The 25,000-nt window shown below is 50.5% G+C and overlaps 2 protein-coding genes across 11 annotated transcripts in view; both read left to right on the top strand.

The window, feature by feature from the left end:
* Positions 1–2,348, top strand: part of LOC125954864 (ras-related protein Rac1) — an 8,847-nt gene extending 6,499 nt beyond the window's left edge. For 6 of the 7 annotated variants that reach the window (XM_049685514.1, XM_049685509.1, XM_049685510.1 and 3 more), the window contains exon 3: positions 1–1,455. This exon is cut by the window's left edge and continues 1,306 nt beyond it. The gene's annotated coding sequence lies outside the window, so the exon portion shown is untranslated. Of the gene's footprint in view, positions 1,456–2,079 lie in introns of those variants that run through there. The other variant, XM_049685515.1, reaches the window with a different exon arrangement.
* A 316-nt stretch (positions 2,349–2,664) lies between these two features.
* Positions 2,665–25,000, top strand: part of LOC125954779 (hormone receptor 4) — a 38,573-nt gene continuing 16,237 nt past the window's right edge. The window contains exons 1-3 of one of the 4 annotated variants that reach the window (XM_049685368.1): positions 2,665–2,687; positions 3,489–3,692; positions 3,927–4,137. The gene's annotated coding sequence lies outside the window, so the exon portion shown is untranslated. Of the gene's footprint in view, positions 2,688–3,283; positions 3,693–3,766; positions 4,138–22,695; positions 23,387–25,000 lie in introns of those variants that run through there. The other 3 variants (XM_049685369.1, XM_049685366.1, XM_049685367.1) reach the window with 3 other exon arrangements.

The raw sequence follows: 25,000 nt of genomic DNA, 5'->3' as shown, positions 1-25,000 counted from the left end.
TTTTCTTCTTTGTAAATGTATGTGCGTGTGTCGTATATGTGTGGTGGCTAAGGGGGTCTGGGTGCATAACGTTGTATCTTCCACGCCAAGATGCACGCGCGTGTATCAGACGGAAGGCCAAGCACCATCGCCCCAACACCCCAAAAGATACGCTCTAATTCGTGCAAAAACAGGCAGAAAATTCGTAACCAAATAGATGTAACAGTGCAGAGAAAAAGGGGTGCAAAGGGACATCATGGAATCGAATCCTCGATCCTACTCTCGTACCCAATGCTATCGTGCTGGTGATCACGCACCGAAAAGTGTTTGCACTGTGTAGCTAATTGTAGCTAACTAACTATCCTTATCGGGAAACTGAGCAAGGATGAGTGTAGTGGAAGCACTGGAAAGAGATAATGGCGCAGCGAAGTAAAAAAAGTGAAATAAACAGAGAGAGAGAGAGAGTGGCAGAGAGAAGAAACTTTATAACAAAGCATTAATATTAGGTAGGCCTGTGACACGCGTGTGCGCGCTTTTCCTGCGTTTTTGTTTTCAAAAAACTAACCGATGGGAAAGTGAGAATTCTATTAAAGAGCAGAAAAGAGCAGAGAAAGAGAGAGAAAGAGAAAGAGATTAATGATAAAGAGAAATATTAATTTTGGATTGTGCGCTGCCTCGAAGATCTTGTAACGATCACGCTCGCATATCGTGTCCATCATAATGATCACCACCGTCTGCGCAGATACAGCCAAGAAAAGCGCTGTCTTGCACCGGCAAGCACCACCGACATTTGGTCGAACGCGAATATCCCGAAGAACTTTTTTTTTATCATTCACAACCATTATTCCCAGCTCCCCCGAACCGGAGGTGAATCAAGCATCGTGTCTGTGCTGTGCCGTTTCTTTCGGAACAATTTTAAGGAAGAAGTGACGCGGAAGCGATGGGTTAGCCATAACGCTAGTTGGACCGATATGAGGAAATAAACAGCAAAACCAACCACCAATCACGATACCGCCACGCGGGATATGGCCACAATAGCAAAAATCTGTTGAGCCACGTTTCTCTCTTTTTCGAACGATACTGCCGGTTCGTCGATCGTTACATCTGTCGAACGGATGTTGGCTCGTGCTCCTAGGGAAAGATAAGCGATTATTTTTGTGAAAGTGCAAGAATTGATTGAAGACGTAATAGGAACACGATAAATGACTCTGACGGACCGGACACGGACACGCGCCCATCAGATCGCACAGAGGGGTGAGCGAGAGTGAGAATGAAGATATAGCGACCACAGAGAGAGAGAGAGAGAGAGATAGTAGAGTGCAAGAGTAAATGGTAACAAAAACAACCTTGGGGACAACAGATCGATGTGAGGATCATTGATTGATATAACACTTTTAATAAGTAATGAATTATTATGATTATGATTATTATTATTATTGAGTAATTAATAAAACAGAGGTAAAATACTAAAACCAACGGCAAACCAGTTTGTTTCTGTTTGGCGTCTTTTCGCTGCTCCATTGGCTGTGCTCCCGGACTGTGTTTCCGGTGGATGGGAAGGAACGATTCCTTGGTGAAAACACTGTTAACAGTTTGAAGCTCTGAGACGTTAACAGTTTGAAATTTCCTTTCTGATTCCGTTTTTGGTAAACCTCTGCTTTGTTAAAGATTATTTGTGTTTCTAATAGTATATCACCATCCACATCATCATCATTCCGTTTGTTTCCGAAAGACAGAATCCATTCTCATTCACAGCTCATTTCCATTCGGCTATCACCATCATAATCGTCTTCCCCGCGTGTACGCATTATGACCTCTGAACTCGGAACACGCCGTGTCACGCCGTGTATTGCGCAAACGGAGTGTGAGTGAAGGACCCGGACTTCCTTTGTCCTTTTTCTTGATTCCTGATGCCCACTCCGCTTCCGTCGTGGAGTGTCCAATGTTTGTGAGTGTTCCTTATGTAATCTTCCCTGTTTCCTCCACCTTATCCGAAGCATCCGAATCAAGGCGCGAATGGTGGGGGCGCCTGAAAAATACGCGCAGTAACCCGGCTTTTTCAATTTTCTTCTCATTCCCGTTCTCGCGATTCCGATGCAGCACATCCATTGTGGCGCCTGTGTTCGTACTAAACGATTGAAGTGCCAAACGCTGACGGATTGAAGTTGGAACGAGCTATGGGGCATTTGGAATCACCATAACGCGATCGAATGGGGCGAAGGCAGGCCCATTGTACGCGGGCTTCGCAGCATTATATAATCAGCAGCAGCAGTAGCAGACGCTTCGTTCAAGGCATATTGCATTTAGCCAAAAATTTACTATATCATCTTCTCGATATACTATCAATCTTGTCAATCTAAAATATATGCATTTTCGGTCCTCATTTGTTCGTTATTTTGAATGGCGTGAGTAATGCAAAGAAAATCAAACGATGGGCTGTTGGCACCGTTAACTACAAGATCATGCTTTCAAATGGGTGCGCATGGTGACTGACTCTGCGGCAGGACCTTTCGAATGGGGACGCCTGTCGGTCACCGGGAGCTTTTAGCGCCATTTCGTCGTGGTAGCATAAGCGCAAAACGTGAGCGAACGATACCTCGCTCGCAGAGAGCAACGGAACGCACCGACGCTTGGTGAAGCTCTGCGCCGTGCCTTTTCTGCAGTTTCGTCGTGGTCGGTCGTGCGGTTGGATGGTTGTGGGCTGTTCGGTACGTGATTCTCGTTCGATTTTGATTTGCCTCTGTCCTGCTGGGATGGAATAGGCTAGCGCTAGTAAAGAACCCGACGTTTTAGAAGGACACAGAAGCGTCAATCAGTGGAAAACACCAGTGAAAACATTAGAATTTTAAGAAGGATTTTGAATAGGCCCAGCCTGTGCGACCGTGGTAACACCAAGAGTTGTGCAAGCTTCTGTGCGTGTGTATGTGTGTGCATCTTGTGATGTGACTGGAAGATGACTGCGTTAATTTTTTTTAAGGGCAGTAACGTTGTTAACTTGGTGGAAAAAGAATTCCTATTTGCATGATAGAACTGTTGACTTGCGAGCAGTGGCCCACTGCTAAATGGGAGTGAAAAGCATTGCGAGAATTCGTTTTCTGCCTCTTCACTCCAGACGTTCATCCTCCACGGTGTGGCAATATAATGTCTTTTCTCGATTTTTGGGTGACGAGGCCCACCGGATGTCTGGAGCCACCGGAGTGGCGAGAGCCAGGTGACTCCCAGCTAACGTTGACAGCTGGCTTCGTCTTCGTTGCGCACAGGTTGGGTGGTGGTAATGGTAGTAGGCCTTTGTTAGTCGCTAGGAACCAATTGAAGCGTCTCGTCGCCTGCTCTTGCCCCACTCCGAGACTCCCATTACCTGGACTCCACTGATGATATACGGACAGCCCCAGTCGCCCAGTCGCAAACAGCATGCTCTCCCACCACAAACTCTGTCATTGTATGTGCCTGTGTGTGAGTGTGTGTGTGTGTGTACGTGTGCTTAATTTTGAATTTCTCTTCTCCCCAAGCACAAGGATCGAAAAAAGAACGAAAGGATGTTTCTCAATCTCCTGGCCTGCTGAGAGCTGCTGCGGCTAGTGAACGTAACGTGGCGCCATATTCGGGTATCAGCCAGCGATTGCTGAGCACGAGAGAAATCCGGTTACCCCCCAGAGAGCAAGAAGAGAGATAGAGAGTGGGAGCAGATCCTCGCAGGTTCACGCGTCTAGTGGGTGTGTTTACTACTCTCAGTAGTACCTGCTCGTCCTCCCTCTCCTCGTTAGTAGTGTGTGTGTGCGTGTGTGTGTGTCTGTGTGTGTCTCTATGTGCGAGAGTGCAGACTGGTGCTGCTGCTGAGCGATGGAGCAGTCAATGCCGCTGCCGTTGCTGCTAAAACTGCCTCGAAGTTGAAAGTGCAATAATTGATCTGCCATTTGTATTCCTACAAAAATGCTGCCAAAACATAGATGCTATCCGGAAGTGAACAACACATCCTGTGGCCGCCAAAACGCCCGCGAGACCAACGCCTTACGCTGTGTCGTCGGGAAGGGACTCGTGTTGAAATTCTAAATTAAATTCTAAGCAAAACCGACGACGAAGACAAACGGGCCAGCGAATTCTCCGCAAGAAGCACCAGAAACACGGGAGCGTCAGAGTGTGTTCGCAACCCCAAAAAAGGTAAGTACAAAATGTACATTAACTTTGAATTGATAAGGCACCGCTACACAAGATTATTGGTGAATAATCCGTTTCTACAAAGTTAATAGTCCTCAATCGTCTGTACTTTCAATCATTCTTCATCCAAATGTTTGAAGATATTCCACTACCTTAAGTCTCTCACTTTCAACACGGAGAACAAGTTCAGGAAGCAGCTGTTATCATGCCTCAATGAGCTAGCTAAAGGAATCACATCGTGCCATCCCGGTAATTGGATGATTAACTTCATTCAGACCCCGTTACGCTGTCCTCTTCGCACCCGGTCCGCTATGGAGCGCATAAATCAATGTCCTGTTCCTATCTTCCCAATCATTTATCGCTTCCTCTCCGGTGCAGCACCATTTTGAGCTGCAACATTGACACTCTGTGTAGACCGTCTAGACGCGCAAGAAGATGGGGAGGGATTGTCGGTGCAGCGCAGTGCACACGTGCCACGGCAGGTGATTATTGATTTTCGCGGCATCGCGATGATGCCACGTGATGCTAGAAATCCTTCTTAAGAGAACGAAAACGTCTAGCAGAAATTGCGATCGAAGCGTCCTCTTAATGCCATCTTATTCTTGCCATTCTTGCTGCGATGGCCAATGAACTCACCTGAGCTGATATTAATTCTTCTTTCGCGCGGATCCCTCGCAAGCGCGACCTCGCCTTCCCTCCCTAGGAGTTCTCCCGGGATGGGATGCTGCAGGTCGATAGCATAACATGGGTGTGTGCGTTGGTGGTGGGGCGGAGGAAGGGGGCGGGAGCTATTATTTTAATGATTTTGATTATTCGTTTCGCGAGCGGTTTTGCACATGCCAATACACCACCAGCAGACGCCATTGAAGCGGGCAAGCAGAGGCCTGGCCTCATTCCGTTGACCTCTTCGCTCCCTGCTCCGCATCGTATGCTGTGTGGCCGCGGCAAATGCGCCAAACACAACACCACCAAAGTGCACAACGCATCAACGGCGGCTCAATGCGTGTTTCTGCGTCACGCATGTTGACGCCCGCTGACGATTGTATCGTGAGCATTAAATGGATTATGTTTTATGTAATTGCCATTATGACTTGAACATCAGCAACTCTCGCACGGTGTGGCCGGTGGCGCGCGATACTGTCAAAGATGCCTGTGCCATGTGCCGGTGGCGGAAGCAGATCGCGACCGACCCACGATCGACAATGGCGATGATGAAAAGGTGATGGTTTTTTTTTTCTATGCTCCAAACTGGGTGATAGTGGCTCTGGGATGATGAGATGATGAGAACTAGAAGCCATGGCGAGCGGTATCTATCGAAATGCTTTTGATTATGTTTTATGTGATCGCACCGGCAAGAGGTTTTGGTGTGAAACCAAGACACACACACACACATAAGTGCCGTTCTGAGAATCGCACATTCTCAGCTGTTCCCATATGCTCAACGCATTCCATTATGCGCGCATTTACATAATTGTGATCGGTGTAATGAAATGAGATCGCTGATGCCCCGGTGAAAGTAGTTCGCATGTCAAACAGGAGTGCGTTCTATAGAAAGTCGACAGTAAAACCAAGTAGTCATTTTTTATTATGTTTGACACCTCGCTGCTCCGAGCGCACTTTGTAACTGAGTAAGCCTCCCTCTATTTAGCACCGCGTGACCTCAACGAAGTGCATTATCGATTTCAAACATACTCATTTTGCGTATCCCTGGTCCAACAACACCCTGGAGAAAAAAAAACTCACTCCTCAAGTAATGCAACATTGTAATTAACAAAACAAGAGGAGGCCCCGTTTGTTAGCTCGGGTACATGGTTTATCGGTACAACAGCGGCGGCAGAGGCGGCGTCCAGGCAGCGTTCGATCGGAAGCGCACGCTGGATGGAAAAATATGATTTTTCTATTTGCTCTTATTATTCCCCGGCTCTTCCCGGCGGCCAGAAAAGAAAATTGAGGCCCCGGGGGGGGGAGGATGAGCCATGATTTAATTGCCAGCGCCATCCGCACACACACATGCTCGCGCGCATTTCATGCAGCAGCACTTCAGTTTCTTTTTTAATGCCTCGATGCGATGAGCCCCCAATGGCGGTCCTGGTACGGCACCGCTCGCATATGGGTTAATTACATTCGGTGGGTTTGAATTGTGTGATGTCTACAGCAAATTGCGTATAATCGCGCCCCCGAGGAAGGGTATGTTCCCGTGGAGCAAAGTTCGGTCTTATGCAGCTTATTGGAATTATGTTACTGGGCCGTGTTACGACTATCAAGTTTTGGTTTCCCTAAATGTTGCTCAAGTTTGTGTTTATGTTTTACAAAACCTTCCTTATTTCTTGTTATACTGGGCATCTACTCGGAATTACGGGATTGGCGTTTGATTGAACCACGCCGCTAGCATCCGGTTCCGGGGCGATAATCGATAAGAATTACTTGAAAAGCCGGAGCACTTCAGCACCAGCACCAGCCCCAGCGATCGAGCATCCTCTCACTTTCATCTTGACCACCCATCATGCTGGGGGAGGCTCAGCATAGCGCCGGCTGCCACTTCATGCGCGTAATCTAAAGCTTCAAGCTCTTGAGACAAATGGAACTGCCCACTCCACTCTCACTTTGGTGCTCGCTACGTCTGATAACGCCACATACCACTCTCATTCGTTCAAAATGCATCTGGAACGATTGTTTCTCGTGGAAGGAAGTTTTCGGGATCGTTTTCATCGGAGATGACCAAAGGAACGAGGCGTTGTGCTCTGGAATCACGCCCCAGTGACCGGTACCAGAATCAATTCCAATTGACCATCCTCTTCTGATTGATTTAATGGTCCAGCAATTAAATTTGCGTTGGGGCTTTTGGGTTCACTCGACCATGGATCGCATTTTGCGTTCGCAAAGAGTCGCAACAACAGCGAGTGTTGCGTGTTGATTGGCCACGTTTGCGTCCAGTCAGTGCGTGGTCAGTGCAGTCCAATCCAGTACCTCTCGAAAGAAAAAGAGAGAACCACTTTGCGATGGCCTGGCCACGGATGAGACGGGGAAAGGAAACGATGAAAAGTGAAAACCCCCCGGACAGAGATGGTTCTTGGTGCGAGATGCGAGATGAAACCGTCCGACCGGATGCCCGAGGTTTTGCGCCTGATACACCGTGGCCATTACGATCCCCACCAATTGGCGATCCATCCAATTCCAAGGCGGTAATCTATGAGTTCCTTTGGCGTTGATTTGGACGCGTTGGGCGTAAGTCTTCCCGCAGGCGCACCTTCAGGTTTTGTTTTAATACGAACCATGCATCGAACATTATACTTTGTTTCCTGCTTCACCGGGTAAAAGCTTTTTTGGCGCTCGCATCGTTGATTGATCCCCGGATTCTAGATTCCCTCCCCACCGCCACCCCCTAAAAAAAGCTACATTAATACAATCCCCGTAGTATTAAACCAAGTCTCCAGCACTCGAATACTGCAATCGGTGCAGTAATCGGATACAACGAAGGCATCGGTATCCAGACAGCTAAGAAGGCGGGGCAATGGGGTGCATCATGTCCTTGCCATCCTCGTCCTGCGAACGGAAGTTTAAATTACGGCCAGAAATAGGCTGTGTAATGGCGAGAGCCGTCTCCCATTTCCATGTCTGCAGCTCAACGACGATGACGCCGGCGAGGACGATGACGACATCCAGCCCCGAGAGAGAGAGAGAGAGAGAGAAAAAAGAAGAGATCCCTCGAGGGATTTGAGGGGGCGCCCCAGTGATGCTGGGGGATAGTCAGCCAGACAACCCACGCGCTCCTTATCGTGCCCCTTACCGAGACCGTTACCGAGGTAAAATCGATCCGCGCTTGGCTCAGCATTTTTGACGATGAACGATGAGCGCGCGTTTTCTGTCGATAATTGGTATAAGAAGCAGCAGCACCGTTTTGCATAATACAATCGCTATGCTTGCTACTACTAAAATCTGTCTCTCCACGCTTCTCTCTCTTTCCTTCTCTTTCTCTTTCCGGTCTCCGGTTGCAGCAGCAAAAGATTATAATTTTGTGTGTAACACTCGCGTCTCCCTCGGTCGGCGTCGCTTCCGAGATGTCTCGTTCCCGGCCCGGGGGGGGGCCAAAGAATTTGCACATTAAACGGACGGGCTGCGATGCACCAGACTGAACGTAATCGCAATCCCGCAGCTCCCTCCCCGGCCCTTGATGCTTTCGTACGGCGTGGGAGGGAAGACTGGATTAAAGAGAGGATTTGTGCGCCGTGAATAGGAAGGAAAAAAGGGTATAGGCCCAACGCCCCGGTACTGGTGCACTTGCTAGGTACTCGTGAGGGATTAATCAGACTAGAAAACTGTGTGCGTGGTGTGTGTGTGTGTGTGTGTGTGTGTGTGTGTGTGTGTGTGTGTGTGTGTGTGTGTGTGTGTGTGTGTGTGTATGTATGGAAGATCCATTAATATCCCCTAGAACCGCTCGATCTGCTATGGTCGCTTCACCATCATAGGTCGCGTCTGGTTCGGGAATGATGTGGATAGCAGTACAGAGCATATTGCTCTCCCCCGGTTTTTGGCGTGGTTCTGACTTTTTGCGGGTTCCGTCTCCACCGTTTTTCCCACTTTTTAATTGCTCCTCTCCCTTTTGCTCTCTCTCTCTCTCTCTCTCTGGGGGATGAATAAAACATGATGCTTGATGTCGCTTATGCTCCAAACCGGGGCAGGGGAAGGGAAGGCAACGACATTGTTGCAGGCGGATCCAATTTTGTTTTTTTTTATGTTTCTCCCTCCGTTCGATTGCGGTGCGTCGGATGTTGAATGTTTTAATGAAACGAGCGCAAAGCGAACGCAAAGTCACCTTATATCCTTCCGGGATGTGCCGGCTGTGCTGTGGTGCTGTGGGCTTCAGGGGCTTGTGTCCCTTCCGTGGTTTGGAAATTGGAATCATTTCATGCACGATCGAGCGTACGATAGGACCAATCATACATTCGTTGACGACCCTAGGACTCGGGTTTTATGCTGGAAATCATTCAAATTCCTTAGCAAACCAAACCACCAACCAGTGGCCACCGGCCGAGTACAGTGGAATGCTTCTAATCTGTACCTCTTATCATCTCTCCTTTTGAACTCTGAAACACCGCCCGTTCGCGCCTTGAAATGTTAAGTGAAGAGCGTCTACGCCCCGACTGTTCGATTGTGTAACTCTCTAACAACGTGCACGGTCCCTAATCAGACGTCGGGCGTGATGTAATGCCCCGGGAATGGACCACTGGAAGCGGGATCCCGGAGGACTAGAAGGATGGCGTGCACTCGGGGAACTCGTTGTTGACCTCTTTGTTTCCCGTACTCTAAACCGAGGCGTAGGTAAAATCGTGACTCACCGGCGAAATTGAAGGAAAACGAAAAACGACGATGACGACGACGACGAAGACGCCTGATGGCCACGATTGCAGTGTCCTCTGTCCGGACTCCGGAGCACTTGCTCCTGACCAGACGTGCCCCGTTGCCGTCGTCGTCGTCGAAATCTCTGTTTTGTTACCCTTTTCTCTGTTAACCTCAATTCATCCAGGCTGACTGGCTGACTGGTTGGCGTTTATTGGCCAATTTCGGAGGGCCCAATATTGGATGTGGCGAAGATGTAATAACGACATCAGTCCGTGAAGAGCTCGCAGCCAACCAGAGACGAAAGAGATCGAAGTCCTTTCAGGCTCCACTCCTGTGTCCACCCTGTGTCTCCGTGTGTCTCTGGGAGGATTTTACGTAATTGTCCTGACGTTCGCCTCGGAATCGAGGACACACGACGATGAGGACGATGAAGATGGCGTACGCGTGGGGGGTCGTAAAAGACGGGTAGACGGGTGTTTTCTTCGAACTCGTCCAGATGCGTTCTAGTTTCAGGTTAGTGACACTCGATGCCCTCTCGTTCACCCCCCCGAATATCGACCGCGGTCTGATGCCCATCAGACAGGATCTCGTAATTGTGTCTCTCGCCGGACCGGATGAAAGGTGGAAGCATCCCATTTTCTCTGTCGAGAGGGGTCCGAGTGGAAGCCACACATACACACACACACACACACACACTTGGCATGAGACTCCGTCTGCGAGTGTTGGGTGTGGTCTGTTTGGAGGTTCCTTCCGTTGTTTTTCAAGATTTTTGCTCGTTCCAGCCTGTTCCTCCTGTATTTTCTTGCACATCTTCTTTGGGCGTTGGCTTTGGCCAATTTGTGCCAGAAGGTGAGATCAGAGCTTTGTCAACAAGCAAGCAAGCAACCCCCAAGACAGACAAACATCATTCTTCAGTAACCTCGTAGGATCGATAAGCCGCTTGCTAGTCTATACAGACAAAACCTGTGTGGAAGCAGATTATGAGAATCCATCGAAAACGACTTCTGATTGATCCTCGGGGACGCGTTCTTGTAATGATTGTTACTAATTAGGGTTCAATAGTGTTGAAGCTCACCTTCACCGACAAACGCGGATGTCGAGGACACTTTTCACAGAACGCTGGAGCTCATTAGTTCGGCTACTGTGTAGGGGTACCGGACCACCGGACGCTGCTAGTCTACGCCGTTAATTTGTGCAATTCACCGTGAGCCAACTCAGAACCTGATCCGTCTGTCCGTCTTACGCAGTGATGGTAGCTCTTTTCACTTTGTCAACACCAACGCCATCCGGTCTAGGCACTAGTGGTAAATGGATTCTTCCCAATTCCCTTTTTCACTTTTTCTTTCCGTGATGCCCCCCGAGAACGCCGATCCGGGGGCCGTGGGCTCAGATTAAGTCTTTCCGGTTTAATGCGTGGGAGCATTTTGCATGTCAATTCTGCACCCGGCAACTAATTTAGCGTGAGCCTTCTGTGTGTGGTGTGTGTGTCGCGCACAGAGACCGGCTAATTAACATCGACATGACGTCACCGAGCCACACTGTGACATTCGTGACGTCTACTAGTTGATTTGCATCACAGTTGGCAGTGGCGTTCGCGCGTTCGACTTGGCAAGCTCAGGTGAGGTTGTCGTGCTGTCCAGTGCAAAAGTGTGTTGATTAATAGCGCTATTGACGCAGAACAAGAGACAGAATCGCCTTGGAAATTATTCTTCGGACGATAGAATACCCAGCTTAAAATGGAGCGCCATTGATTGCACTCTCTCTCTCTCTCTCCCCTTCTACGTCACGAGCCGTGATGACGCATTCTCTGGCTTTGGACCGATGGGTGTGTGTGTGCTTCCACTTGTGCATCCATAAACTTCGCATCTGCTTGCTACTCTCGCATGCTCGCATTGTCATGTCGCAAGTGTCTCGCGTTCGCTGCCCAAAAGGTTTCATGTTCCTCGTGAAGGTGCTGGCGGTGGTGGTGGTGGTGCGGGAAAACAACACGTCGCGACCAACAAACCAACTCCGGTAGCAAACGTTCGGGCAAGGTAGGGCGTGCACGATCACGTTCCTTTGTGGCTGATGTATGCGGCTAGTACCCAGAGCGAAGATCGATGAGACACATCCCCTTTCCATCGGGGTGGGAAATCGGGTGAGGAAGATCTGCTCTCCGGTAGCTCACGTGTTCCTCAATTCCATTTGACGTGCTCCGGACGTCGAATGCAATTTACAGTGCTGTGCAGTGCGCCAAGTGCCAACCGCTTCTACTGGCCACTGTCGATGCGGCGTGCTCGGTTTGTGGTTTCTGAGCTGCACCGGGTGGGATCCAATTTCCATCAAGCGAGTTGGTTTTTTTTGCATTTTTCTGGTGCATCAAGGCCTGCGTGTGCGTGTGTTCCAGTACGGCCCCCTAACGAGCCTCCTAAAAGCCATTCCGAGCACTAGACAGAGAGAGAGAGAGAGAGAGAAAAAGATAGAGAGAGGGAGCGACAGAGAACTCCTAGAAGGGTGCATCTCCGGGATTCGTATTACCGGAGGAAAAGGTGGGGGGAGGGATTCACATCCCCCAGCAGTAGCGACATCCGATAACCGAAAGCCTGACACACCTTTCTCTAGTGCAAAGGCCTCCCAGCGGTGGTGGTGCGACTGGGGGCCGTGGCGTACTAGATTGGTTGAAACAACAGAAACATTAGAGAAAGTTACCTCACCAGCCACCAGCAACTGGATGGAGGATGGCGTCAACAACACGACACGAGGCCGCATCGCATGAGGCCCGGCATGTATAGTGCCGATTGTGGCCGCCGCACCTGGTAATTGGATTAAACTGAAAGCCATTTTTACAACGCAACACCAACCTCCCTCCTTCCACGGGCCCGATACGGGGAGGCGTTGACTCCTTCTTCGTGCCAGTTCGCGCGTTTTGCTGTTCTTCCCGTTCACTCCTATCGATGACGTCCGCTGCATCGGGTCACCACTGAATCGATACCATGGCGACGGATTGGGATGCTCGCTCGTTGCATAACTCGTTGCATCTCGTTGCCCGGGTGCACAGCATCTCCCGAGGGGTGGGGGTTTTGGGGCAACCGAGCTGTCGCCAAAAAGGTGGCGGTGGAATGACGTCATTGTCATCGCAGCAGAATCTTCAGCCAGTCATGGCGTCGGCTGGCAGACGGAATCAGGTCATTTTCCTGGCGTTCCCCCTTATTCCAGGAGGGGATGCTATACCAGCAAACGGTGACGGTTGGTGACGAACGCGCCCCTTGATGAGATCGAGTAGTCGCTGGCATTCGCTTGCTCTCTCGCCTTCTCACTCGCATCTCACTCGTGCATCTCATGCGCGCTCTTATCATCGTTCCGTTCCCTCCGTTCACTTTCCTCGTCAATCGGCCTCGTCGGCTGTTTCGCTTTCAAATGACGACGTGGCGTGGCGTTCGGAGCCTCCGACCTTCTTATGCAGCGGATGCAGCACACGAGAAAGGGCCAACAACAGAGCATTGCATTTACATAAAACATAAGGCAGCCTCTTCTACACGCTTCCGCATGATGCTGCAAGTGCAACGTCCATTCCATGCGACGCGCCTGCGTGTGTGTGTGTGTGTGTCCGAGCAAAATCTTCTAAATCTGGACCGCTGCGACCTGCTCGCTAATACAATCATTCTTCCTCTAACAAACTTACCTTTTGCGCCCTTTCCAAATCATGTTAGTACACCGGAAACGACGCCAAGTAAAAGGTCGCGTGATACTTTCTCCCTCTCACATACTCACTGCCGCTGCTGCTGCTGCTGCTGCTGCTTCTGCTTTTGCGCGGATTGAGGCCGAAGAGATGCAATTAGAGGGAAGCATAATAGGTGTCGTGCCGTCGGGACGGCATCTCATCATCAACCGTGTCTAACCACTTTCTGCACCGCTCGGATAGTTTATTGGACAAGCCGCCGGCAAAGTCGGCGCACCTTCACTTGCCATACGGCATGTGTGTGAGTATACCGACTTCATCATTATCACCATCATCGCCAGCACCAAGAGAAGATTTGTGTTTATTTGTGACTTCGTTTCGGTTCGATTCCGGCGACTTCCACCAACTCATGGGAGCTGGCGTGTCTTAATGTAGTGTGGTTTGTTTTAGGCTTCCCGAAAAACCACGCGTCTATCTCGTGGGCCTATGCCTTATTCAAACCCCCGTTTTGTGTAATTAAATTGGCCGCAACCACCACCACCACGCACATGGAAGTCGAGTTTTCCCGGGGAGGTGGGAAAATTTGCTCGTAAAATCCTCATTTAGTTGGCCAAAAATGCGAAAAACCTAAAAGATAACTAACAGTCTTCGTCGTCGTCGTCGTCGTCTGGCGGTCTTCGTGGAGCGGCCATCGTCTTCCATCATCGTCATCATCTGCCGCCACCGCATGGCACACATGGTGGGACTTGGGGGATTGGCTCGGTGCCAAAAACGAGCGCCACGCGAGAACTGGAGCGCATCTCAAAGCCGAACGGCGAGCTGCTGGTGCTGGCGACGTCGAGGAACAATTACACCCCAAACACACCAGAGCTGGCCATGGCATGTGGGCATGGGGAGGCTAGAGGTGACGACCCAGAAATGAAGCAGGTCGCAAGCCGACGGTAGCCGAGGACCGTTGAAAGTGCTCGGCATCTGGAAGAGAGACCTCCAGAGCAACCGCTGGTGATCGCTGGGTTTGTGCGAAAGTTTGTACGGTCGTCTGCAGAGCGTCAAAGGCACGATCAAAACATATGTGTGCACGCTGCCGCTGCCGGTGCCGATGCCGGCCATTTTGGAGCTGCGAAGACGCAAATCTTAATTACTGTGCCCTGTCTGCCACAGCACCAGCAGCACATTGTGAGTGACATTGAAGTGTGGTGCAGCCACAGGCCACCGCGTCGTTTTAGAAGGGTTTCAAGGAGCCCAGCACCTCACTAACCTTTTCGGCGGGGAGGGGGGAGATGATTCGGTACTTGCTGTAGCTGTGCGCCGGGGTCACGATTCTCCACCGATCGTCACGTGTCATGCGAGGGGCTTATGTGTCTACTGTAATTACTATCATTATGTGTGCGCTGCGTTTACCGCACTGCGCTACGTCGCACCTCCCCCCTAAATGCCTTTCAATCGTTTTCCGAATGTGTTTTTGTCTTGTGCTGAGCTTGTGAGAGCTTGAGAAGTAACTTGAGACCCCATGAGACTCATGAGTTGATACGACTCGTTCCGATCTAGTAATCGTCGTGTCGCGATGTCACGAAGGAAGTGATCACCAAAGGCGCATCCACCAAATGTGATGATCTCGCTCTCCATGTCTATGAGGAAATGATTCCCAAGCGCATCATCCATCACTGGCCGCTGGCCCCGAACCGACCACACTTACTGGCGTCGTTTGCTTAAGCCGCAAGATTAGGGTCCGGCGAGGACCGGGCAACATTGAATGAAATGAAAATCCAAATCCATTTCGGATTCCTCCCTTCTGCGATGAATGGAAGCGAGATGAGGAGGAGAGAAAACTCCCAAAATAAACAGCTCGCGCAGCGCACCGCAGGTCACCTCGGCGCAGATTATAGAACGACGAGAAGCCTATCACCTTTCGCTCCGTTCCGGAACCCCTCGCCCCGCTCCGAATGATTCAGCGCCGTTCCCGAAAAGTCACCCCATCATCAATCGGCCGTACCTACGGCTGGGGCTGCCTTTCCCTTTTCTTTCGCTTCTCCAAACCCCGAGTATCGAATTTCCGGGAGATTGTCCTAATCTGCCCTTGCGTTTGACGCCCATCACACGCCCGACGATACGCGGTGCGTCCACATTGCACCATTAGTGGCATTAACTAGGGAAAGAGGCAGAGAGAGAGAGAGAGCGTGATGGGTGCGAGCGAAAGTAAACATCGTTAACCGGTGTTAGGGCACCGCGGTCTATCGGTTCCCCAAAAAAATATGGAACTTGTTGAAGGCACATTGACGCCAGAATAGCAGGACTAACGACTTGGAGGACGACGGTGCTCGATCGCGAGCGGTGGAGGAATCTTCTGTGGCAGGCCAAGACCGCTCGTCGGTTGTAGCGCCGGATAAATAAGTAAGTAAGTGTTGAAGGCACTCCGGTAAGGCAGAGCATGCAGAACTGTTTACCGTACGATCGGGGAACGATCATTCCAAAGCCGTTACCGAGATGATGCTGGTTAATGAGGTTTCGAAGGTGATGTGTCCTCCTCACAAGCATCGACAACATGTTATGGATGACACGCTGCAGCATGTTTAATTGATACTTGGGACCTCCACCCGATACGATCGCGTCTAGTGAGGTGTTGATTTGTGTGCGTGTGTTCTGTTTAGTCGTTCTGTTGCACATCATCACTTGCTGCTGCTCCAGTGAATGCATAATTCCGGTGGAAATGTAGAAATCATGTAAGGGCTTTAGAGTAACTCGAACGTTAGCATAACGATTGGTATCAGCACCTTTCTAGGGCTTTACCGGGACTTGCTACAAGTTGATACAAAGAAATGACGTACGGGAAACGTGAACTCCTATAGCTTCACTCCATAAGAACCTTAGTCCTGTTGCGCACAAGGTTTCCGCGTTCGGTCCGAGAAGTTCCAAAACCCCCTTTACACAAAAAGGGGTTCTTCCGACAGGTGGTGATGCATTGCCTTGACGATATTATTCCCGGTCGTTCCACAGGGGCCAGGCCATTCCAACCAACCAAGAGGGGCTTCACCTACGCCGATGGGGGGTGACGCCAGTGATCGATGCTTGTCGTCGACCTTTTGCACCAGATCCGACCGAGTGACGTCAGAGCAAGAGTGCAAGCAACGGTACGCGATGCACCCCGTCAACCTTGCCGGTTGACTTACGTACTGCTGGTGGTCCCGGTAAGCGCCACTCACGAAGCGCTTAGAAAATCAATTTCCGTTCCCCGTCGTGGGTCGCGTATCCGTTTTGAGTAAATTTGCTTTTTTGTGTGTCTGTGTGGACCATAATCTACCCCTTCCGTTTCGGGTGCAACAACCGGTCGCAAGCGATCCAACCGTGTCATGCAATCAACCAACCAACCAACCAACCAACCGAACCATACCGCTTGGTGCACAGCACTATTACTACTGGCCGGAGTGTCCGGAAGCAAAACTACCTTCCATCGCTCGGACGGACGGACGGACGGAACATATCGGAACCCGCCACTGAATTGACGGGAAACTGTAAGTACCTCCTGTAACCAGGAGTACAAACATCCAATCTGGGGCAAGTGTACGTCGCGTGCGCTACCAAAGTTCCAACTTGGTGGCGTGAGTAGAACCATTTTTAAAGCGAAACCATTTAGAATGCTGTAAAGTCTAACCGATTATTACAAGTCTAACTGCGGCACCGAGAGTCGAGAATGAGACCATCAATTAACGGGCGGGGGAATCCACTATTCCACTAATTGCTTTGATTTATGACGTCGATTCGGAGCGGACCGTTTGTTTTATTCTTCCAATATGCAAGTGGAAGTGAACGAAATGAGCGATCCTTTAATTGAACTGTTCACTAACTGACCACAAAATGCCACAATCGGCCACGGACTAAAAGTGCTTTAATGTATTCAAACATGGCTGTATTCGAATGGCGATAAAAAAGGAAGCAAACAGACGACGAAACACGCTATCGCTGTCCATCAAATCCTCGAGCGGTCGACAACCGCTTTATGCTTTGCGTGTAGGCCCGGAGTGCGGGGGCCGTTTTGGTTGCGTGCTTACCATCTGAACCTAAAAATAGAAAAGAATCAATCGCAAAACCTCCCCCACCCCCACCCCCACGAGCCTATAAACGAGCCATTTCATTTCATTCCGACCGAACCCCAAATGCGAACGGGGATTTTAATCAAAACCATCGAGGCGAAAAAGAGAGAGAGGTGAGTGAAAGTTCCGAACTCCGACACTCCAGGGGCGGTGGTCCTCGAGAGGAGTACACCGTTTGACCTTCAGCAAGTCCTGCCAGCAGTTAGGAATGAATTCACCTACGTCCGTACCCAGTCACCTCCCCGTCCTCCAGCCATGTCCTTGAACTTGTGTAACAAACGGCACGGGACTAGTACCGGATGTCCACCGCCAAATAGAGAATTCCCATTTTCATCGTGCAACAACACCCACATGGCATCAGAAGTTTGCGATCATAATAAATCATAATTCGCGAACGGTACACGCTACCAAACCAGGAAGTCCACTCGGAACATAACACTCGCATCGCTGCTCGGGCCTCTGGCAGTGAAATGAACAACTTTTCTCGTCCTTTTTGGTTTTTTTTTTTTGGTTTTTTGGGAAGGGAGAAAAACCATCCAAACATAGTGTCATTAAAAGTGTGCCACAAATTATCATTTAACACCGGGGTTCACATCTGAACCCCCCGGACCGGCTGACCAAATGGCAAATGCAGTTCGTGCTCTGTATGCTGCCGGTGCCGGTGCCGGTGCTGGTGCTGGATTGGTCGCGAAAAGGTCAAAGGTAAGGGTCCACGCCATCCGTGCCAAGTGTGTCGTCCGCTGGTGGTCCTTTTGAAGCAGACAACCAACAATCCTGGAATGTTTCGTTGTGTCCTTCGGTGGTCGAGCCTTTGTCTTCTTTCTATTGGCGCCACATCGTGCTGCTGATATCGTGATGGTGGCGGTGGTGTTGGTGGTACACTTCCGTTGAACTCTCGACCTTTCTCGATTTATCGGCGTAGTCGGCAGCCAGTCCGCCAGTGTACGATTATAAGATATCAATCCCCGACGTATTGGCACGCTACGACGGTAGTCATTAGACATGTCTGGCAGGCAAAAGAAGGAAGGCCACAAGGCGCACCAAGTGCAGTCGTGAGCATGGCGCGGCTTCCTTACTTGCCTGCTTGCGGGGTCTACCCCTTACGCAATGCTGGCCACTATCACTAGGGTGCGCTAGGGTGCCGTTTGTTCAGTCTGGTATGAAATTGCGATACTACCTGACCGCGAGCACGCGTGCGTGTGTGTGTGTGTGTGCGGCTGCACGTGAAGAAAGTCATCGTGAGGAACAGGTTAATAGCTGCAGACCGCGTTTTGATACTTCAGCGAAACGGAACGGAATGGCGAACGTGGACCGTCCGTCCGTGAGGGGGCCGTCTAGCCGGTTGGTTGGATGGATGGATGGATGTTCGAGGCCCCGGACATTGACTATCATGGCCAAGGTGTGTTGGACTCGGTCTCGGCGAACTCGGAAGCGGCGCTCGCAAAGAGGCCCCACTCGTTGACTGAGGTTGGTGCACGGTTTAGGGCTTAGCACCGCTATAAACACTTTCACCAAACGGCCACGGTGTGGCCACGGCAAAACCGGGTGGTATTTGCTGAAGTCCGCAGTCTTGAGCGTTTACCACAATCACCTCATCGTCAGCTGCTGCCCTGCCTGGCTGGCTGACGAGTGCTGGCTGGCACTCTAAACTGGTGTCGACGGATCGTCGGTTCAAGATTACGCCATTCGGGTTCCGCACGGCGGGGGGTCCTCTCATTGGTGCTTTCGATTGGGATCCGACGACCTCCATTCCGAGAGACCGATTGTGGGCCCTAAACCCTCGTCTTCGATCTCGTTTCAAAAAGGGATAATTCGATCGTTGGATCATCGGTTGGTGATGAAACACGCTGATGAGGTGATGCGCAATTGCTACAAAACCGATAAGAGGCTCACTCTCCGAAGAAGACCCACAATTTATGCAAAAAACGATCGAGAGGCACACTGCAAGAGGTCTTCCTTTCTCCACGGGGATACTGATCCTTATTTATGTCAACTGTGCCACTGAGCAAAGCTGCACCGCACATGTTTCGATTTCAGCTGTCCCCTGGTCCAAGGCCCACGAGGGATTTGTTTGTCTTGTTGCCTCTATCTCCTTGACTCCTGGTCCGGGTCCGAAGGTTGTGGGTAAAAATACGAAAAAATCAACAACGTTCCGTTGGTAGCTACGGGACACTTTGTCTGTCAGGCAGGATCGGTCGGTTGACCCGTATCGGATGATACGGACAATCTGGACTCCCGGGACTCCCGGTAGATTGCGTGTAAACAGAGCGTGGAACAATTTTTGACGATTTCCCGAACCCATAACCCTTAGTTCGTCGAGCAAAACAGAGACTCCGATCGAGTGATCTTGGGACCACATTTCCAATGCTTTATTTGTACAACTGGCCGGTCGACTCGCCGGTCAGGCCAATATGCAAATAATGCATTACGGATCCTCCTCTTCCTCCGGGTGCTGGTCTTGACTAAACAGCAACAAGCGATCCACAGCACTCTGTGCGTGTGTGTGTTCATCGTGTGCGTGTGACCTCCTTAAGAACACTCGCGATCGTACAGATGATCCTCCACCGTAACTTCTATTGGTATTTGCCGAGACCGTGGCTCTCGATCACTCGATCGAGGAGTCGGTCGTTATAAGGTTTGCATGATTGTTTGTGCTTTGGTCTGGAACTGGGTCACGCGCCTAGGCCAACGGACAAACCGGACTCCCGAAGTGATAAATGACTAGCAAGCGCTTCTGAATCCGTCCCGATTGCACAATCCTTCTGGGGCCACCCGAAGAGGGGTCTGGTTCCCGCTTGCACCGAGATACGTGCCGAGATGCCGTAAATCGATGCCAAACCTTGCCAACGTTCGGATTACGCACCTGATGGTCTGCCGTGCGAGTGTTGCACACACTGACCACGGACCTGGATGTTGGCCTTTTGGGAGTCATAAAACCACGCGAGCTAACCTTATTTCCAGGTGTAAACATTGCTTCTTCACTGCTAGAAGCTGGTGTTTCCGCAATCACCGCCTCGCTGGATGACGGTTAATGGTCTATCTGCATGCAAACATCCCTCTAGGTCAGAAACCATCACAGAGGCACCGAAAGGGATCCATGTTACGATATCGTTCCAATCAACTAATTGGTCATCACCATCGAATCGGATTCTACGTCGTCGTCGTCGTCGTCCGTGCACTACTGTTTCGGTGATTTTGTGGTTTTCATTTTTGGGAAATCCAGTAATGGTGGTGCTTCGTGACCGGAACCAGCCACCAAAAACCGTTTCCCCCCCCTCCGTGTGCACCGAGCGGAGCGAAGCAACAACGGGGCGAAGACAAATTTGGCGACATTAAGCACCGTATTGTAACGGGGACGCGCTCCCGAAGAAGCTGCTTCTGCGGTATCGTGTCTGACCTCGATTCGCCAATGCACATCGACTTTGGTGACGTTGGACCATGATTGATCCATGAGCCGAGCTCTCGGGATGCGTAAATCAATCACAGCGTGGCCGCGCACCCCCTCACCGGGTAACGTTATTGGCTGGATCACTTTCCATAGTCCACATCTACCCGTGCTGATGCCATGCCACGTGACTCTTTATAGTGCATCGCCACGAGCCACGAGAACTCGGGGCCTATAGAACAAGTCGTGGCAGTCGGGGCTGTGGAGAGTATAATTTGGTTTTCTATTGGACGAGGCTGGCTAGACAAAGTCACCAAACCACCATTCCCCGAGCCGGTGGAAGTAGGTCACTCTTGGGGCGCATCATCTTTCTCGTTTGCGACACCGACAGTCAAGCCAAGTCAAGTCAAGGGGATGGTTTTGGGTTCTTTAAGATCATCTCTTAAGAGTATAGCAACATAATTATAGCTCCACCAATAACACTCATTTGCTTAATATGATCTTTGTAGAGGCATTCTATTTATGTGTTTTGTTTTGCCCGAGGAGGAACTCGAGTTCTACAATTAATTATCGTCAACGAGGGTGTCGATCGGTCCACAGACTGGTTGTGGAGTTTCTTGTTTGGCGTCCCGGCATCTCACGTACCTTACCGCACTGGAATACGTAATGATGGTGTTACCATATAAAGGGCCAGCATTCTTGTATCTCCGTATCTGCGAGACAGATGCACGCCCCGGTAAGATCTGCTTTCGCTACCCATTTTGCTGCCATTCTACCGAAGGTGATACCGTTCTACCGTTACGCGTTTGCGCGTTCTGTATGTGAGCCCTTCATGCCTCTGACGATGCGTTCCCCGCTGACAGCATAGATAGGGTGCTGAAGACGAGGTAGCTAAAGGTGGTCCTCTCCTGGAAGACAAACCAATGTATGTGCGATCCTGTGGCACCTATAGTTTGCTTTTGTTATGATCTTCCGGAGAGATCCGGTAAGGGACACGCACACGCACACATAATAACAAGCGAAAACAACAAAAGGCGCATCCCATGCTGTTCAACTATGCTTGCCAGCTTGCCAGCTTGCCCAGTGCCTTATGCTTGTACATATAAGGAGAAGCAAGGTAAATAGACATAGAAAAAAATGGTGCAGAAACGATATGGTGGCGTGGCCGGCGATTCTAGAACCTCGTGCTAGATAGAATTAAAAAATAATGAAGCGAGGAAGGAAAGGAAAGAAACAAGGGAAACAGCATCCACGAAGCGTAAAGCGGTCCACGGCATCGGATGATTATGGTCGATGAGTATGGTGCCGATGGCTTCATGGATCCATGCTGCAGCGCATAATCGCAGGTATTCTCCTCGAGGCACCACCTAATAACAGACTTCCCCTTCCTACCTTCCTCATGTGCGCAACTTTGCGAAACCATTCTCCGTTGCGCTGATGGTCACGGTACTAAACATGTGTGTAGCAGCAGCAGCAGGAAACTGGATTGACCAAAGCAAAGGCAAACGGTCTCTCGGCCTCGAACATCATCCCATTCACACGGTGACAGTTTTTAAGAGCGAAAACAAATGAAATCGATTTCGAAAACGTTTCGTTGCATTTGAAATTCTGATCAACGATCGATGACGACGAGAATGGAGATCACTGCAGCAACGGCAGCGACATTCTCTTCCTCTCTCTCTCGTTTTGTGAGAGTATCATCGCACATGATCATCATCCTCCGGAGAGCCGTGGCGATGTTCAATGTGGCGCTTACAGCCAAAGAGATAAGCGCCCCTCGAGCTCGTGTGGAGCAGAAAGTGGAGTGGGATTTAGCATGGAGCGGTGGAGCATAACTTCGGGTGTGCGTGTGGGTGTAGACACACGACAATACGGGGGCCCTGCAGGCCTGAGCCTGAGCGGCGCAGAGCTGAGAAACCTATGGTAGGCAAGAGCAGGAACCGAGCACGCACACTTGAAACGGATAGACCATGCACACCAACACACAGAGATTGAATTATGTGTCGACCGGCCTCAACTCTTTCATGCTCTGCGCGCTCTGTCGCATCATGTTCGCTCTCTTCTTCGCCATTCGTTCAGCTCATCTCGGTTCGGTCGGAGCGCATCTCGTGTTTCTGTGCGGCAGCGATCGACGATCGGTCGTGCGGTCGTCCTAACGTGTTCCGAATTTACCAGTTAGTGTTTTTATCCGGACGGATTTTTCTGACGCAATAATTGTGCAGTCCTCCACCTGGTGCACCCCACCCCCAACACTTTAGTATCTGTCTGTCCATTCGATTCGAGTCGGTGGAATCTCGGTTTGCCAGTGTCTGGAGTGTCTCGGTGTCCCCCATTCGCCAATGTGTGCCAAATGCCAAGCGCAGCAGCAGCAACGAAAGGGAAACCCTCAGTGCTCTCGGTGTGCAGTGTTGTAGGTGTCAGTGCAGAGGTGTAGTGCCATTATTCAAGGGGTGGGGGGAAGGTGGAGAAGGGTCGTGACCAGGTTTTTAGTGGGAATGCTCGCAAAAGATCGAAAGCACTCGCGATCGCTTCCTCGCGGGTGAAGGTGGATATGTAATTAAGGTGCCAACAGCCGCCGGTGCACGAAGTATTTATCGCGATAAGCGTTTGGTTTGGTTTTGTTAATTGAATTAAGCCCACGACAGTTACGCCGCAAACCCCTAAGTGTCATTTGGAGAAAGGTGTCCTTGGTGGTGTGGTGACCCGGTTTGAAGGTAGCCAAATGAAGAAAAAGACGACGTACGTGACGATGGTCGCGGTGGCGCGTTTGGTGGCAAGAAGGTAAGGCTTAAACAGTGTCGCGGCGGTACACACGCAGGCAAAGGCTAATTGCAGGTCTGCCATTTCTAATATTTTTTTTTTGTCGAATATTGTTCATTAACGTCGTGTATTGAATGTATTAGAGAATAAGGTAAAAAGCAGGGAAACGATCATTAGGAGGCTGCTCATCCTACCTTGAGGGTAGTATGACGATCCAAGAAGGCATCCTCGGTATCGTCTCTCTGGTAGCGTTGCCAGGGGAAGAGATCATCCCCAAATCCCACTCAGCTGGCTCTGTTTGCATACCCGTGTTTGACGTTCAAGAATCCAAGAAGGCGCAGACGGAGATGCAGCACGGACACGGGACGAAAAACACTGAAACCCCACAACACAAAACAAAACATCCACAGCATCCATGTCGATCGGTGGACAAACCGCGAAGTAGAGATCGCGAAGCGCGTGGGGCGTAGCACTCTTGCGCCTCCCTGTGGTTACAAAATGGTCCCGGCAAACTTCTTTTCTCACGGTCCGGTTTTTGGCAGGCCGGTTCTTCGAGCTCGAAGTCGAAAGGAAGTTCTCGTTCGCTCGCTCGCTCGCTCGCTCGTTCGCTCATCGGCTCGGCCCGGGGCTCGGACAGAAGAGGAAGGCTTCCACCTGGACATAATGGGTGATGAAGCAATACTCCCCCCCACCCAGCACCAGCGAGCTGGACGAAGAGTTTACTGCTGGTGGGTGGGCAGCTCGAAGCAGTGCTCGAAGGTGTGCTTTGGCTGTGGCCGTGTGGCCGTTCTCTTGAGATATCTCCCTCGAGAGGTCCTCCTCCTCTTCACTACACGCGAGGATGTTTACTTTTGCTGATTTGTGTGGAACCATTTGGCGATCGACATCATTCGATGATCGGTTTTCTTGTGATCTCGAAAAGAATGAAACACACACACACAAATCCCCTTTGCCAACCTGATCGTGCGACGTGTAATCAAGCGTAAACGTTCTCTGTTAGCTGCAGAAATCGGTTGTATCAGCTTCATTGATGTTGCACAGTACCAGAAGAAGAAGAAGGTGCCAGAAAACATAATTTACCCTTCCCGTCAGTCATCTTGAGGCCAGCGGTACACCGCCTCACCGAACTACCCGATATCATTTCGGTTTCGCTCTGATCGAACGATCCACAGTTCAGATTTCGACGGAGAAGGTCCAAATCGTGACCGACGCCCGGTTGTATCTTCGATGCTCCGTAGGTGACTGGATCTGGACGGGATGGAAAAGGTCGCCAGCATCACATAGAAAGGGGGAGGTGAGGCCGATCGTGGTGTGCAAACCATCCGCACTGTTATGTAAAACATTCGAGAATTAGCTGATCTGCTGCTAATCATCCACACACAGACAGATATATAGATAGACAGAAGAGGGCTGCTGCTTGGTTGGGTTGGTTGGTTAATCGGAGAATCAAATTAATAATAATAGGCCGATTATTTTGCCGATATGAATAGCGCTCGTTATTGGGAGCGTTACATGCACACGATCATCAGCCGATGATAGCGCCCGACGGTTGCATATCTCTGCAACATCACCTTTCGAGGGCGCCAGGCGTGCGACGTCCAGCCGACCGAGCGTTAAATCAATGATAATTGAAAG

This window comes from Anopheles darlingi, chromosome 3 (genome assembly GCF_943734745.1).
Source record: "Anopheles darlingi chromosome 3, idAnoDarlMG_H_01, whole genome shotgun sequence".
NCBI lineage: Eukaryota > Metazoa > Arthropoda > Insecta > Diptera > Culicidae > Anopheles > Anopheles darlingi.
The sequence above is the reverse complement of the archived record's forward strand: the minus strand, read 5'-3'. Positions and strand labels throughout refer to the sequence as shown.